The 18,020-nt window shown below is 42.4% G+C and overlaps 1 protein-coding gene across 4 annotated transcripts in view; it reads left to right on the top strand.

Moving 5' to 3' along the window:
- LOC144109941 (inaD-like protein) overlaps positions 1–18,020 on the top strand; it is a 472,911-nt gene that overhangs the window by 177,247 nt on the left and 277,644 nt on the right. Inside the window, exon 3 of one of the 4 annotated variants that reach the window (XM_077642715.1) lies at positions 11,619–11,681. The exons of the other annotated variants lie outside the window; for them this stretch is intronic. The gene's annotated coding sequence lies outside the window, so the exon portion shown is untranslated. The remainder of the gene's footprint in view (positions 1–11,618; positions 11,682–18,020) is intronic. 4 annotated transcript variants of the gene reach the window in all.

The raw sequence follows: 18,020 nt of genomic DNA, 5'->3' as shown, positions 1-18,020 counted from the left end.
AATCCCATAATAAGCTCATGGGGCAGCAGACGTAAGCACGCTTTGTTCGCCACAAATCTCTTCGGGGACAAGCCAAGGCCTCGTCTTTAAGGACAGGCATGCACTCGTTCCGTACTACTGCTATCAGGTATATATTTATCTTCAGTTCACACCAAGGCTTTTTACAACTCCATGTTTTCCTCAGGAGGAATTATGTCACTTGTGCGTGTGTGTGTGTGTTATGCTTTTTTCCCTTTCTCTATTCTTCTTCTTAGTCCCCTAATTCCTCTTCCGCAGTGCAGGGTAGCCAACCGGAACCCCTTTCTGGTTAACATCCCTGCCTTTCCCTCCTCGTCTTTATCTATTTATCTATAAGGGCCATAAATAAAACATGATTGAATTCGTCGCTGTTTTTAACGTAAGTGCAACTATGCCGATAAGCGACGCGGCGTCACTATCCTAAGACAGAAGCTGCGGTACGGGCTAAGTTTACATATTCTTTAAGAAGCCCAGGAAGCATTGAAGATTTGCTCACCGGCAGTGGCACTGGTTCCATTCCCACTAACAAGGATTTCTTTTTCTTACGTGATATTTGTTTACTTCCTCGGAAGGCTGAGCCGCCGCGGTGCTTAGTGGTTATGGTGCTCGGGTACTAACCGGAAAGGCGCGAAGTCGATATCGGCCGTGGCGGTCGCAATTCGATGGAGGCGAAATTCTAGAGGTCTGTTCACTGTGCGATGTCAGTTCAATTTATACAACTCCAAGTGGTCGAAATTATCCTGATACCTTCACTATGGCGTCCCTCATAGCCTGAGTCAATTTGGGACGTTAAACCTCATAGAAACGAACCCAAGATTCCTCGAAAGTGGTGTGGACGCACCCAGAAGTGTCGATAAGTCATGTTTTTATGAGGTCAATGCGCGCCCGATCATGCAGGCGCGAAAAGGCGGCATAGAGACGCATAATGAAAATCACTGTTAAAAGAGCGGGGAGGCCGCCGGATTTTTTTTTAAATAAACGAGTATACCCACGCTTTTAAGAGCTCAAAATAATCGGTTCGATGCCCGGTCGCGCAAAGATCCGTTTTCGATCAATGTGAGACGCTACATCTTTGTACTTGGCAGTTTGGACGCGTAAAGTGAAGTTAGGTTGTAAAGGCGTCTCTAGAGATCTGAACAGCTTGCATCGCAGCCAACGTGTAACATTCGCAAGGAATACTATCTTGCTTTTTTTTTCACGTGAAGAGCACTGAGCTAGCGAACGCGAGATGCAATGATGGCACAAAGACGCTTTCGGAATCCTACAGTCCGTCAGCATGACGTCTAGTCGTCCGCACCCCCTGTGTTGTAATCACTATATTCATTGGAACAAGACGTTTCCTTTCTGTGTCACGGGATCGTACCGAGTTCGTCGCTCGAGCGTGAAATAAAAGAGACACTTCCCATGTTTCGCACCCTTCGATTTCAATGCACACTGCTGCTAGACGCCTTGTGCATCTGTTACATTGAATTTCTCCTTTTTCTCAGAATCGATTCTTCTCTGTCTTTGTGAGTTCTCTTCTGCGAATTCTAGTAGGAGAACAATATAAGCTGTGCGACAACGTTGAAGCAGGCACATTAAACATATGTGCCGAAACTTCAAAAATTTGATACAAATATTTTTCGGTATAAAATATTTATTTTACTTAGCAATTCGCAATAATTTCTTTGTTGGTGAAAACATTTTCTCCACACCGACATTACATCCATCTTGCACTGTAGGATACTAGGAGATTCGATGCCTGTTACGTGTGGTAAATATTCAAATATTTCAGTTCGACTTTAATATAATATTCCTCATCACGCGCGATGGTTTCTTTATGACAATGCGCGAAAAATATTTTTCTTGCAGAATTACAGTGTAGTCGGTGGCGTCGAATTGAAAAACTGACGTCCAGAGAATACTGGTGGGTCTTTCTGAACGCACACAAAACATAACGCGCACAACACAACCGTCACACAAGATAAGTTTAGACCCACCTTCTCTAAAACCATCATTTAGAGTTACTGTACAGAATAGTGTACCCTACACCTAAGCATATAAGGAAAAAAAGTATAACTCTACCTAAGGACTGTAGTTTTTTTTTTCAGCAATTTGTACCATGAACTAAATGCTTCGACAAACGAAATGATGTAGTTGAAAAGCGTATAAATCCGGTTCGCATGTTATAATTTTATGTTTAGATTTGTCGCTAGTGAGTGTAGTTTAGGACTTCATCGCCAGGGCAGTTTGTAGGAGAGTTAATATTAAGCATATAGTTGTTTTATTCGGTCTCCTTCTCTGCCGTCTTCGAAAATCTTTACTAAAGAGGTATCATCGTTTACTGCCGAAGCCTTATTTCAACGTTAGACTTTAGAAGAGAATCAGACCCTGTTCGCCTCTTGGAAACGAATAAGATTTCGAAGCGTCCTGATGCAAATCAAGTTCTGTTTCAGATATAGCATGATTACTCCATAATGCGTTCCCATTAATTTTTGCAAGGCTAGTGTTTAGTGTAGTGATAACGTCCTTACAGAGCTTTAAATCACCGTGTGACGACAGGTCAAGACCACTTTTTAAGTCCGTGCGGCGATTTTCAGCGAATTTTCTTTCTTCTAAACTGTTATTTTAGGAGACAGATTTGTTCATTGTCGGACCACGGTATTTTTAATGAGGATTGCCTGTTTTTCAGTTTATTATAAAAATTAAGGCGAATATTTATCAGCTGCGTGCCTGAAAGTGCTGAGCGAGTACAGCCCATTAGTGCTGAACCGTGTTCAGTAGAGCTCAGTCCTTTTCCAATTACAAGCCCTTGGCAGCTATATTCTGTCGCTGTGATTATCTACCATGCTGTGTACACAACATCACTGCTGAGTGTACGCTCTTACTCTGTCCTGCCTAGCTGACAGATTTGCTCCGACAAATTTGCTTCGACAGATTTCCGACAGATTTGCTCGGATTCCGCAATATCGATAGCTTAAATAGGGACGACTTATCGAGCCATTTTACTGAGCTTATGACTGCTTAAAACACATTGTGATTCACAAAGAGAGCAAGAGACGCAACACTTGTACGAAGATATCTTTTTTCAGCCTTCGTATTCGTCGACTGGAACATATTTCGCAAATCGCGGTAAGACTCCGTTTTCACGGTTCGGCCTTTCAATAATGCCAAACCGTGAAAACGGAGTCTTACTGGTACAATTACTTCCTTAACGAGTGTGTCAGCAGAAGTTATAGTTGCAAGAAGCTGTTGGTATAACGGTGTTTCATTGGTCCAGAAGAAGTTCGTATGTGCTTCTAGTGTCAAAGCTCGAGGCCAGTTGTCTGGAAGAACGATACTGCCCATTTGAACAGTGCTCGGAGTTCTTGACTAAGGACAAAAGCAACATTCGCTTCTCTCCTGTGGTGGCTCTGCTCTGTGGTCGATTGTAAGCAAATTGTTCACCGTTGCAGGTGGCGCTTAATAATTATTCGACAGAGGCTGCTCGGGAGGCGCAAAATTTGTCTCAGAAGACCCACCGGTGACTATGTTTGAGACAGCCGCCTGCCGGGACAGTGGTGCATGGCATAGTTAAACTGCTGCATCGCAGCGCTAGAAGTGGTATCAGGAGTCAGGAGTCTCTGAGAATGTAATGTAAGCTAGAGAATGACCAATGCCTTATATATGGGCATGAAAGTAGAAACTGTAGGCGACAAAAGAGTACTTGCCCGAAAGGGATCTCTAATGCTATCGCATTGTGCTCTTAAGGGCAGGTTAAGCGTTATGCGATGGTTAAAGAAATAACAGCGCCCGTGTCTGTGAAATAGATACGCAAACAGGACCGCATGCCGCTGAAGGGACTCATTAACGATATCGCGTCATACCTTTAAGGATCAGCTTCAGTGTCCCCTATCGTTTTTTCTTCACTTCCAACGTTGAGAGTTGGCAGTTGTGCTAGAAATATGTCTTCAATGACACATAGTGGCATTGTACTAGATGTTTTACAATGAAACAATGATTTCAAGTGGGGTCAATGTTCCCCTGCGTACGTAGGTGGGGCGGGGGGTGTTTGGCTCCGTTGCTACTTGCTGCATTGCCAGAAAAAGTTGTCGCGGAATATGATATCATCTCTCCTCACTCGTTCGGGCTGAATTATGCTTCAGAACCACGAGCCAAACAGAGCTCTGACTCTCTTTGGGCGCAATCACAGGCGCTGTGCTCGGAGGTGCTTTCGACGCCGCATACCAGAACTGGCGGTACGAGGGAGGAGAAAACTAATCAACGTGCTGCGCTACCAAAACGCACCGTTTCAGAGCTGCGGAGGCGCTGGAGCACGTTGAAGAGCACAGCCATTTCGTGCTTTGATTCAGCCTGTGTTAATTTGCGCGGTGGTCTCTTTGTCCGCCCTGCTACATGGAAGCACTGATGTAGAAGAAGCAATATGCCGAACTCGCGAAGTTGTCGCCAACTGAGCTTGTGGCTTCAGTGTCATCAGGGGCATGCCCTGCCCTGCTCATTACCGCGCAATCACGGCACGCTCAAGCCGAAAGCTCCCCAATAGAAAACGCTACTTTGCCTGATGCTCCCGCCATATTTACGTTCTGTTGTCCCTCTGGGTGATGTTCCTGCGGCTGCATGTCAATAAAAGCGGCATAACTATTCCACCGGATTGGCTTCCTGCCATACATTGCCGCATACATTCAAAACAATCCCACCAATAACATTAAACTTCGAATTTCTCTCACCCTTGAGGACAATACTAAGTATTGGCTCAATGTTTCCCGTTGTTCAATGAAAACCGGAGCGATGCAGCGATATATATATATATATATATATATATATATATATATATATATATATATATATATATATATATATATATATATATATATATATATATATATATATATATATATATATATATATATATATATATATATATATATATATATATATATATATATTCATGAGCGCAAGGGTGCCAGGAATTTAGTTTGACCTCCTTATACATGTTTTACGCGATCGCGATTGTGTGATCAAAGGCTCTGGTATTGCAGCTTGTCATTGCCACTTCGTTTTAAGAGGCAACAGTTGATGAACTGGTTCCTGTGGGACGCAAGCAAAAGTGAACACCACATACAGGCCGTAATTCAAGATTACGATCCAAGAATGTTCCACGGCGGCTGGGGGGAGTGGCAGTCGTCCCTCATTATTCAGAATGCGAACTTCAGAAAGCTTGTTAGAATTATGGGGCTGCTTTTATTACATTTCATTTGATAGGATTAAAACAACAGTTTGTACAAAATGAAATTTCTCATTAAGGGGATTGAAGTTAATGGTGGTTTACTTTATTTCTGTGAACGCATTAAGTACGCCATTCTTTGCCCGCTGTGTTTCTTGTCACAGTTTATAACTGAAGTTTCGATTCCTTTCCCGCCCTGCATGCCCCTTTTCGGTTATTTTTCGACCACGTGTCAACCTTCCCAGCCGGGCGGCGTTCGGTGGAGAGATGTCCCACTTCCGCGGTCCCGGGCACGCAATGATTACATGGTTGTACGCGCGTGGCTTTTCTTATAACGTGGGTAGTTTTTTTTTTTTTCAGCGAGGGCAAACGCGTGGAAGAATAAGCAGGGAAACTGGGCGAGACACACGCTCGGCAAACGTTCATCTTCCTGTCAGTTTTCCATCTCCCTGGAAGCGCGTTGTGGGCCACGAGCGTGACCCATAAGCTCAACGTTGAACACGGTTTGTTTGTATTTTATCTTATGAGCGTCGTCACTCGCGGAGTCAGCATTTGTGGCCACTTTTCTTAACTCTCTATTTCAGTGCAAGACGTGGTCGAAAATGGCGTCGGTATACTGACATTTTGACAGATATCGCCACGAGACAACCTCGGTTGATTTCAGCGTATATCTTTAGGCATGATGTCAGTATTTCGCGGTTACATTGAACTACTCCGCCTCCAGTGGTATGCCAGAATATTTATCAGAATTTTCAGCTTTCGCTTCATCGTTAACCTAACATTTCTGCCTTAGAGAGAATATGTGTATAACCTTCGTCAAAAGGCTTATAACGGTGCGGCTTTCATTCAGACATGAAGTGGAGCCCTTATAATATTCTTGAAGCTCAAGGCTTCATCAGGGCTAGCAAAACCTTTCTCGTGGTTTATTTTATGGGAGGGGGGGGGGGGGTCTGTTTTTTTAGTGGTAACCTAAGTGCTCCACAACAACGCTGAAAAGGAAACGATAGCTTCTGAATATTTTGGACGAAAGCTGTACATATATGTAAATGAGCACTTTTCGTCCTTTTGTAGAAAACCTCCGCCGGTAAAGTGTTTTTGTGTTCTCTAAAAGTATGAAATGCAAACATCTGGCATTTCAGACAAAGCGAATCTTTCTGATGCGCCAGAACAACGCTTAGGCAATGTGAAGCTAACATATGAAATTAGGTTGAAGCAGGAAGGGAAAGCGAGACTTGGAAAGCTGGCGGTAATGGTAGGCATTGTTAATGAAGGGACACTGTATGAAATATTATGAAACAAGGCTTGTTTTTTTCGTCCTCTGCTTCCAATCAAAGGCGAAGAAAAATAAAGGCTCACGAAGGGCAGACCATACTGTGACAGAATTGTTCTGCCTTTGCTTCAGGGATTTCCTTGATATCAGGATTATCCGTGCTCATATTTGTATAACACAGACGATTGGGCTTGTTGGTTCAACAGTTTGTCAAATTGAAGATGTCTATCAACTGATATTTAGTTAATAATGGTAACATATTATGTGCAGAATACATAAGAATTCCCAAAAATGGAAGGTGATAATTACGATAAACAGCCGCGCCGACATCGTCTCACCTACTTTGGTGCATCATGAAAATTATTTCCTTTTCAGATAGTGCAATAAATGCAGTGTACAGTAAATGCTAGAACTGTCCAAACTTATGAACCTCAAATATCTACGAAGCAGGCCTCTAGCTGTGGCTTAAACGGCTCTGGATGTGGCTTTAATGCTGTTGTTCATAGCTCTGCGCGTATGCAGGAGCATTTATTTGCTGTCTATCCTTGGACGTTATTTAGGATTAGTAATAATCTATTTTAAGTAAAGAATACAAAACTGAAACCTACTGATGCATTGCATACGTTTTTCCGCTTCTTTTTTTTTAAGCAAGGCTGTATAGTGCTCACAGAATGCGTTCCAGCAGAAAATAAGCGCCCTCCGTTTTAATCGTTACTAGACTGATGGCAAGACATAGGAATCACACATTGCTCCTCTCAAATAATTCTTATGGTTAAAAAAGTAAACAACTTCTGAAGCGCCCATCGTTGGATGAGCAATAAAAAATGGCAAATATTCCGGAAACGAAAATTAAAACCACCATGGGGCATATATGCTTGCCTAACGAAAACTTCAGCTTTTGCTTTTCTGTTTTCTGTAACCTATCGAAAAATTTGGAACACATGTTTTATTATTGCGAAAACAATGCATCTATAAAATGTTGAACAAATTACAGCAAACAGCGATTTATGGATTAAAGAACTCATCAGCAATTTGTTTTTCGAACACAATCCTTTTAAGTGCAAGCTTTGGAAGCAAGAGCGCCTCTTTGATTTCAAGCCCGGCCGCTGAGTAATGCAGCGGGTTTTTTAAAGGCGTGCAGAAAGCAAAAATTCCTACAGAAAAAAAATATTGCAGAAAAATTTTATGCTGCCTCACCGAAAACCTTAACATTTTAGTTTTCTCAGCCTATCGAGGTTAATATACGTGAACCAGAATAATCAAAGTCAACGCAAAATATAGATAGTTAAATCAAGAAATACAAACTGCTTTCTCTGAGCAGCAGTTCATTTCGTACCCGCTCAAGGTCAACCCTGGCTTCTTTAGTATGTTCTAAATTCAGCAAATCGAGTTTATCAAACAGGACATATATGTCGCTGTGTTGTGTCCATAGCTGCACCGACATATGTTTTCCAGCGTTATGCTGTGCTTGCTTTTATTTCCATACCGCCAAGGAGCCTCCTCATCGTAATGAGCGTAAATCATCACAAAGTGACGTCTTATGACCGACTTTGTTCGGTCACATGTGCCACTGCGCTATAATGACTCATATGACCCATAGTTCTCGACGGGTTAGGTTGTCGTTAAATGGGCAACATAACTGCTTACGCGTGACTTCGCAACAAATAGCACGTCAACCGCCGACGCAGGGAATCTGGCTGCATTGCCTGAAGGCCCTTCAGCTTTTTGTTTTTGAATTTCTCGATCAACCTTGTTTTTTCAGCTTGTGCGTCTACCCTGGTGGTAGGTTTGAAATTGTTTCATTTATATCGGAACGAAGAAAGACAAATTATGTGCCTCTCACGCTAAAATTGGTACTCGAGTTCTAAACGTCATCAACCAACGTACCCCCTGCGGCGAACTGATATTTCTATTCGTTTCTAGCACTGCAAAATCCCAAAATTTTATTGCGTTCTTTGCTTATGGAGATTCATCTTTTTTACTCCAGTTTTAGGATTACTAAAAACTGATGCTGCGTCCTATGGCGGATATACAGTCTGACGCTATGCAACGCTCCAGTACTCGCTTTAGCGACCACATTTAAAGCGCCACCTCGATAAAAACCGGCATATACGCCAATCACTCGAGGAGCCAGCTAAACTTCAGTACTGCGCCGGCAGCGTGGGTGAGAGGGGATTATGTGCACTGTCGGCGGAGCTGCGGGAATACGAATAATTGCGTGATAAGTGACCCAGGCGGCGTGCCGGATTAATAGCCTCGGTACCAGGCGGCTGTGACATTATGGGAGAGTTGCGTCGCACGCGGGATCTATGCACTGACAGCCTTCACCGTTGCCCTCTGGCCTTTCGTAGCCGCCGTTGCCATGGATACGGACGACGCTGCATAGAAAACGGCCGATGTAACTGAGTACTTGTATCCATCCCCACCCTTTTCATGCGCTTAATTGTGGGAGAAGGAACATGAGCAGAAAGCAGGCTAAAAAGGGCCGCTAGCTTTGCAAGGAAGGCGGACTGAGAAAGTAAGCATGTTAATATTCTGCGAGTTTGCTTGAGAAGCCTTCAGAAATAACTGGCCTAAACGTGTTTACCGCTCATAATTCATAATTAGGCAATGACTACGCTCATATGACAACTACACAGACTAGACAAGTTTACCAGGTACATCCCGCTATCTATCTGAGAAGCCTTTCTCTAGTTAAGAGAACCAGCTGTAAGAGACTTATTTTTCAAGAGATATTCCGTGCGGTTATCCTGTTTGGAAGCCAAAGTCACGTAATTCCTCTGGTTGATGGCCGGCGATATACGGGGGCAAACAAAAGTGGTAGGTTGTTTTATATGTGCCGATGTGTCGGTAAGCATCGTGTTTAGCCTGTAGAAAAATGTGGAATTAAAGTAGGTAAGGGAGCCAAGAGGTGACGGCTTTCCTAAGAGGGAATTTTTGAACCAACGGAGCTGAATGTAGAGTTTTCTTGTCTGAATTTCAAAGATAATTAAATTTCGAAGAGTAATCTAGATTGATTAATAAATTTCGCAAAGTGACCTTAAGAGATAATTTTCGCCAGTCTGTAGCCATTGCAGAATTAGTTTTTTGGCACTTCTTCCACTACCCTCCCTTACTACTACTACTTTTACTTACTACTGCTGCGTGCTTGCGAATCGGTGTACATTAATTTCAAACCGTCGGAAACACTCCGGAGTTTATCGCGGCGTCGTTCTTTGTTGCCTGCAATGTAACAGCCTGATATAATTAAGCAATATATTTCTTGTAACAGGATTTAATTGCGCGCGACATCTGGAAGCGTGGCTGACTGCACATTTATGAGATGGTGAGCAAAAATATCAGTTTGTTTTCGTCTTTCTCCTGCCTTACAAGTTATCCTATTTGTTGAAATTTCTGTACATACGTTCCTCTGCTGAATCATCTCGAGACAGCTGTGGGCTGTGCTACGTCAGCACGCAGTAACGATCCCTCAGTTGTCGATATGTTTCTAGAACACTCAATTCGATGACTTTTCCTGTTTTAACTCTCCCCTTCATCTCGTTCTTCGTGGCGTGCTTCTGGTGTCCACTCAGAGTAGCACAATTACTCCGCGTTTGCTTTGTTTTCAGGCTAACCCTTCCGGGCAATTGATGAGAGAAATAGTGAGGAAATTTTTTTTTCTCGTCGCTGCATACACTTAGCTAATTTTTGAAATTATCGCTGTAAAACAGGTTTTTCTAAAAAAATAATTGGACGCAAATATTTTTCATTTCTCCAAAAGAAAGGTTAAGAAGGGAATTTGCAGGCGCTTCGTACTAACGACACAGGTGCCCATAATCATGTGTATCGTTCTCTTTCCCCCTTTTTTTACCTGTGTCCGCCGCAATTCTGCAGCGCCCGCAGATGATTACATTGATCAACGAAATAGCCCGAACACAAGCTAAACTTGATAAAAGAGCGCTTCATGTATTTCTTACACTGAGTATATTTGGTACATACTTCTCTAACACTGTTAGCAACAAGAGTTGTCTTATCTCATCGACTCGTGGAACCATGTGAGTAAGGGATAAATGTTGCAGGCAGATTAATGCCATGTGGGAAATATCGCACAGAAACGGTCGGCTGGAGACAGGCCATTAGGTCTTTTCCGGGAAGAGATTATCTAGAAGATTAACAAATGTGAAGTACGTTCGTTAGTCACGCGGGAAGACGCAGATTGTTATTGAGTTAAGGTCTGTAAGCCTTTTCTTGCCAAGGGTGCGCAAAACCAGGCTTTTGCAGTTTATGAAGTGCCAGTCAAGATGACAGTCAGACCCATCGCCATCTGGGGAATTACCGTCTTGCTAGTCCAGTGGCCGGAACGTGCAACTGGTCTTCGGGGTATAATGTTACTTGCTTCGTTTAGCTCAGCAAGAACATCTAAACTATAAGCATGCAAAGGGGAAAGACAGAGCGAGCATTCCGCTTTGGTGCTGTGCGAAGGCATGCGTTCATGTTTTCTACGTGCCCAAGGGTCTGTGACTGGAGTTTAAAAATCTAGGGTAAAGCGCTTGGTCCGGTGTTTATCACTCCCGTCTTGTGCACATTGGATTAGTGTAAGCAAATATGGCAAACGTGATAAACTGATTAACTTTCGTTCATCACATGACTTCAACCGAAGAAAACTTCGAGGCTCTTGCTAGTTATGTAGTGCGTCTTAGGTGAGAGAAGCACAAGACACTTGAAGCCTTAATGAGGATGTTGAGGACTTAAATTGATCGCAGATGAAGATAGTAAAGCTAAAATGGTTTTGTTTTTTGCATACAGAGCATGCGAATGCTGGCAGTATTATCGGAATGTTTCCGAGAGCGTTTTTCAGAAAATTTGCATTTTTTCGTACACCCCCCTACCTTTCTTTTCTTTGTTTTAACCCTCTAGAATTGTAAATAGAACTATTGGCTACTTTAAATCTTGACTTAACAGAATTCTTTACCTTTAACATTTTGGAGCTAGCTTATTTCGACGAAAATTGGAGGGCTTTACCGAAACTTGCTTTTTTTTATGCTTGACAGCATGCGAATCTTTCATAAATAATTGGTGACCCAACTTTGCTTAAAAATAGATCGCTCTGGCATCAATCATTACAGTTCTCCTCGTTTTTTCACTTAGATGTCACTTCTGCTCACGAAAATCGCAAGAGCTGCGGTTGGACCCAAGAAGTGATCAATCATGGTAACTACGGACTTAGTGAACGGGGTTTTTCAGTGCTAGTTATGCAGATGGTATGCATAAATCGTCCGTGTGTTTATTCGTTTTTTGTTCTACGCTTTATTTTGCGTGACTTAGGAAACACTAGACGGAGCTACAGCTCCAGCACAGAGCTGAAAAAGCTCTCCCTTTTGGTAATGCAAAATAGGTGATTGACATGATTTATGCGGCGCATGTGGAACGTAAAGTGAATATTACCATATATTGGTGTGCCCAAAAGGTTTTCCGAGCCATTGTTTTACGTAGGAAAAAACCTAAATACTCTCTAACGTGTGCTCAACAGCCTGCTCCTGAGAGATTATAAATAAGCTGATTTAATACAGATACTTACTGCAAAATTTAACGCCTGTTATATCACGGTTAGTTATCTTATGATGCCTATCTTCGAGCAGTTTATTTTTTACTGGCGGCTTCCAGGCACTCATTTTTTTTTCGACCATGCTTTCATCCACATACTATTCTGTGCGCAACCGCACTTCGCTGTGACGGGATGGCCTTATTAACCCTGATATGTCCTCAAAACAGGCAAAGGACACCAAGAAAAAATAAGGAACACAACAAGTATGCCCTTTCCTCAGTCATTCCCGCATATTTTTGGATACACTAGTATTGTACTGATATATTTCATAAACAGGACATAATTCGTCATAAAAAATGAGCTAGCATTGATCCATTTTCCAGAGCCACTTTAGAGCAAGTAATGAATCCAAAAAAGCACCGGTCCTGCTCACAACCAATACAAGGAGTAAACAATTACGCGCGAAAACTATTTACCCCACTTCATGCGAAGCGTACAGCGCTGCCAGCGCTAGAATGTCTATTTACGCAGCCACGCTCGCGCCTAAAGACTTATTTATTGCCGCAGGCAGCACAGAAATAAAACTTCGTATTAATCACGCAGATATAACTAGAAACCTTGTTACTTTGAGAAAGGAAGTATCTTTTGAGGGTTCTGATATGTCTGATAATTGTTCATGCCTTTGCAATATCATTTCACTCATTTAATGCTTTGTCATAGAAAAATAATCTGGACAGAAAGGTAGAACCTCGACGAACTATTCCTGTTCCGTGTATGAACTCAGGCAGGTATTGATTCTTTCTCTTTCGCTTCCTTGCGTATTTTTAAAGAATAAAATAAACGAAGCTACCAAACTAGCCATCTTTACTGGGATACTTACTCCACTTGAAAACAGGCAGTTGCTCAGCCCACCGTCCCAAGTTAGCTTATGACCATCATCATCATCATAATACCAATACGTCCACTGCAGGAAAAAGGCCGCTCCTACTAATCATCAAATAACCATATCCTGTGCGAGCATCTTCCACCCCCAACAAAACTAGACTAAACGAAAGTAAATAAACTAAATAAAGCATTGCAGATTAACGACGGCTGATAAGTGCAGTTTCCATGCTGCGATGCTCGCTGAGGCAAACCGCTTAATTACCAAGTATTCTTCTATAGCGGAGCTTAGTGTTACGATGGGCGAGTTAACGGTGAATGCAATGGCTCTGTGAAAAGCCTTGTAATTAAGCGTGGGAAAATTTCCCGTGGCGCTCGAAGAATGTATGCAGCACATGAATAAGCTCTACAAGAAACAGAACAATAAGCTGAGAGGTGTTCACTTGCTCCAAGCTTATCTAAATGATCACTGCGTTTATGTTGTTTTCTTTGTTCTACCACAAAATTAGAGTTGGACTGCGGGACTGCGGCATTCTTATATTGGGGTAGCTTACACGTCTTGTCCTCCTGGCTCCTCTACGCCGACAATATCGTTCGCAGCTAGCAAATTAATAGCCCGGAACACCGCGCTTAAGGTTATTTGCAGCTTAAACTAAGCTTGGTTCACTGTTTTATGGCGATCTCCGAAGCCTGAGTAGGTGTGTCAAAAAGAGGCAATTAGTCATTACCATCCACCCACGAGTAACCTAGCTGTGCTTGTGCGTATGCTAATGTGTAATAACTACCTTCTTAAACAGAACGTATTTATAAACCCAGGCACGTCACTCTTAAAACAGTGTACAGTTCGAGTCGTCTGTTCCGGAGTACAGGAGAACATAATGACATGGTAGCAGTTTGAAGTTGGAAAAAAAAGTATAAAATCCCAAAAATACAATATTTCTACAGTAGGAAGAACCTCTGCAAAGATATATATTTTAAACGCTATCAACAACTCTGTCATCGCAGAAACGTACGATGGAAAGACCGTATTAACCTCACAACCAAGAAATTGAAATCGTTGACAAGCATAAAATATTAGGTGTACATTTTTCCTCACATCTAACCTGGGATGCTCACATTGATCACCTTCGTAAAAAACTTTCCTCGATTACAGGAGTTATATCGCGCTGTCGTACTGTACTTCCACCCAAGATAAAACTTCAAGTATATCATGCTTTATTTAACTCTCATTTAAGATACTGCAGTCTAGTTTGGTGCACAACCACAAAAACCAATTTAAATAAACTCCTGGTTTTACAGAAAAAAATCATCCGTTACATAGCAAATATTGAGCCCATGGAAACTACAAAGGGTGCATTTGAATCATTCAATATCATAAGTGTAGACAAGTTGTATGAATTTCGCCTATTACAGTCAATCTACTTTTCCTCCCCTGAAGTTACTAACCTTCTAAAGTCCTTGGCATCCTTAGAGCGACGAAATATTAGCGTGCAAACAAGAAATGTTGATGCGTGGGCAGTTCCTCATTTTCGTACATTTTATAAATATCAGTCACTTACCCATAACCTCCCTACAATACTAAACAAATATAGACACACAGTGGGCTTGAACAAAAAACAATTACATTCCTGTTTTGTGCAGCTGTGATCCATTAATTTTTGTTTGTTGTTTCCGCGTATGTGCTTTTCAGTTGTTTTATTTTGGTTTCAGTTCATTACTGGTAGATTTATGTGATTGACATCATTATTACCTGTCACAGTAACTGTTTTATTATTTCCCTATTACTGTCTACCTATGTACTATTCATCTATTATGTTTCTATTCTTTACGCTGCTGCCTTGTAATGGTCTCTTGGGCCTCGTCAAGCTTTTGTGTAGCTTTTAGGCCAAGAGACCATCCAGTTGTCTTCTGGAAAATAAAGATGTATGTATAAAGATGTATGTAATAGTCAAGGCCAACCGCTGAATTGGTCCTCTGAGGCTGATTGTAAAACAACCTCCTTCACACTGAAAAACGGATTCTTTATATCGCATTAACTGCTTCAAAAGTGCAGAGTTTGCAGCCGTCTGGAATCGAAAGTATGCCTAAACCTTTAACACATTGACATTGAGTCTTTGGAGAACTTTAGAGACATTGAGTCTTTAGAGAAGGGCGATATCCCAGGGGTGCAGTCATTGTACTCAGATACACTTTTGGTGTTCTTGCGCTCAATGGATACACCTGGATTTCTATAGCACTGTATTCATGTTCTGCCAATAGCACCACTGTTTCTTTCTCTTGTTTCTCCTTGTTACTTTTATTTTCTTTTTATCTCCGCATTATGATTTTATTGTTTCCCTCTATTTGTGTTCTTTTCAGCTTTTCCTTTTCTGAACGTTTTGAATTTCTGAACAGCTTATCTCATAATTCTTCTCCTGCTTCCTTACCTTCACATGTGTTTAATAATCTTTTATTGGGGCTCCTTTGCTATCTTCTAATCTTACCCAAGTCTTTTTTTTGTTTCTTCTTGTGTTTGTTATTATCTTCTCTCCTTTGTAACACCCCCTGCAAATTGCTTCAGGCTAGTGCCAATAAGTACATAAATATAATATCTGTTAAAAAGGTCTTAGTGGGATGATGATGAAAACGATAAGGGGATTTGGAAATAGGTTGGTCGAGTCCTTAGACCGGGACCCGTTTGCAAATGCCGCCGTGCGGGCGCTCTCGACGAGGGCACGTTGCTTATCGAGGCTCGAGTCGGACAGTCCCATCTGAAATCCTTCCCACGCTGGCTGTTCAATAACGTCTGTGGCGTTATTATTCTCACACGCCCGTACATTCTGGTATAAATCTACTTCCTGCCCGTAGAACTGGCGTTGTGCAGAAAAAAAATACCTGGTTCTATAGAGTGCAGTTTGGGCGGATTATTAAATGGCGTGGTTTGAACGCACCTGAGATGTCATTTTCTCATTTAATGTGTCGTTTAGGTGGGTCCTGGAAAGTCTGGTTCATAAAAGGCTGGTACTTGATTGCACCTGTATATGTAGCAAGTGGTACGTGTTATTGGTTAGAGGTAAGCAAGCAGGGTGCAAGATGTACCCCGCACGAGAAATGCCCGGGCTGCGGTGTGTGCACGCTAGTTTCCTACAGCACCCTGATGACCTGGTACCCATATTATTTGTTTTCCACTGGCTCGCATTTTATATTTATCTTAAATTTTACAGGCAAGTGGTTCTACTCTCCTGTCATGTAATTTCTGTGGGCCGTGTGGGAGTTGTGATGATACATTCTGAGTTAGGATGCTATGTGTCCACGGCGATCGCGACCTCTTCCATTTGCATGGTTTCCTCAAACTGGACCGAGAGCCCGGCCACTGTCTGCAATCGATGCACTACAGCTACAGAGGTTAATTCCCTCAACCGCACCCGCGGCGTCCACGAATAAGGCCCCGTCTGTTTTAGAGTAGCTTCGGCTCACATTCTTTGCCTTTGCTTTCCTCCCTTCCAGATCATGCTTAGAGGGCCTTAGAAGTGTGGCCAGGGACGTAGGCGCCTTCTTATTGTTCGCAAGAAGATTAATCTGCTCCGTGCATTAGCGCTAACCCTTTCTACGCAAACAATGGTGGCCACGCGAGAAGATTCTTGAAACCTCCCACATCTTTTTTCTTTGGCGCCAACCTCCCTCTGTTCTAGCTGCCCTCACGAGAGTCTTTCCCAGCGTCCTCCTGAATAATATACGAGCGTAAAGAAGTGAGCGAATGTTTTACGAGCGCTGGGCGCTTGCCTTATGCTTTACGTGTAGTAAACACAGGCCCACCAAGGCTGGACACCAAGGATGTGTTCGCTGGTGGTCACAACCTCAGTAAAGTTGACCCACGAGGTTCTTAGAAAGAAGCTAATGTTTCTTCGCAAGGAAGGCATATAACCGTTTTTGGTTTCTTTTTTTCGTTTTCAGTGTAGTCACGGATGAAATGCGGGATGTGTTTTGGGCGATCCCAAAAGTTCTTCTAAACCAGGAGTTTAAGGCTGGTACACCGTGGATGCTTTCATTTATGAGAAATTTTTTCCTGGTCTCGAAAAACAAGACAATTAATCTAAAAAACTGTGAACTTATCTTAATGTTTCAATTTCTGTGCTCAATTTTCGTGCCCTACTTGATTAAACCGATTGTTCGTAGGTCGCACCAAGTAATCTCCACTCTATATGAAAAGCCGCAGGTGTCCTAACCTTTAGAAGGCATGATGTTCTAGCATTATACGAAACACAAAAAAAATATACCATTGCAATATTGTTCATTTTACTGCTGTGGCATTTAATTCTTTAATTTAAAATTAGCGCAGAAAATTGAGACAGCTATAAAGAGTTTTAAAGCTGGCAACCAAAACTCTCCAATTTTTGGCGTAATCTCCACAAACTCTAAAAATGTACCTGCTGGCAGAAAAGGTTTTTAACTGTCGTTGAACAGAGGTTAATGAGCTCTGCTTTCTTCACCTGATGTAGTTTTTTTCAGAGAAGTCCTCAAGCTTCCCGCAAGCGCAGAGAGAGCAGTATTTTTGAGAAAAAAAAGGATAATTTACTCCGCGCTGGTTTTCTCGTTCCTGGCTCCAATTACAAAAGTTACTAGGCTGCTTCCTGCCCTCCATGAAATGCTAGCCGAAGAAACTCTTTCTGCCACCTCCATTAACAAAGTCAAGTGCAAAGGCAAACTCGAAGCTCTTAGCCGTCCTTGCTTCGGTGATGCTTCGAAGTTTCTGCGGCAAAACAAGCTAACGAAAATCCAACTAGGGCCGCAACTGGATGAAAGCAAAGGGAGGTAGGTGATTACAGAGAACACCGAGTTGGAAGTGATGCGGGAGTGTCTCAAGTAAAGGGCAACCGAAGCACTCTGACATCGGCTGTTGTCAGAGGCTTCCCCTGAGTAACAATGGGAGAGCCTCTAGGAGTGCCGCCAGATCGGATTCAAGGAAGAGGACAACATTAGGAGGATTAAAAGAAGAAAGGAAAAAGCGTTGGGGTGTTTTATACGCTTCATACACCGCAGAGTGTTAGTAGGCACTATATTATGTGTTTGCGGTTTTTATAGGTCCAGAGAAAAGTGCCATGAGAAGCAATTATAAAACGGCACAATAATTGAAAACGCGTCCC

Source organism: Amblyomma americanum, chromosome 11 (assembly GCF_052857255.1).
Source record: "Amblyomma americanum isolate KBUSLIRL-KWMA chromosome 11, ASM5285725v1, whole genome shotgun sequence".
Lineage (NCBI taxonomy): Eukaryota > Metazoa > Arthropoda > Arachnida > Ixodida > Ixodidae > Amblyomma > Amblyomma americanum.
Note: the sequence above shows the minus strand (reverse complement) of the source record. Positions and strands in the feature narration are given on the sequence as shown.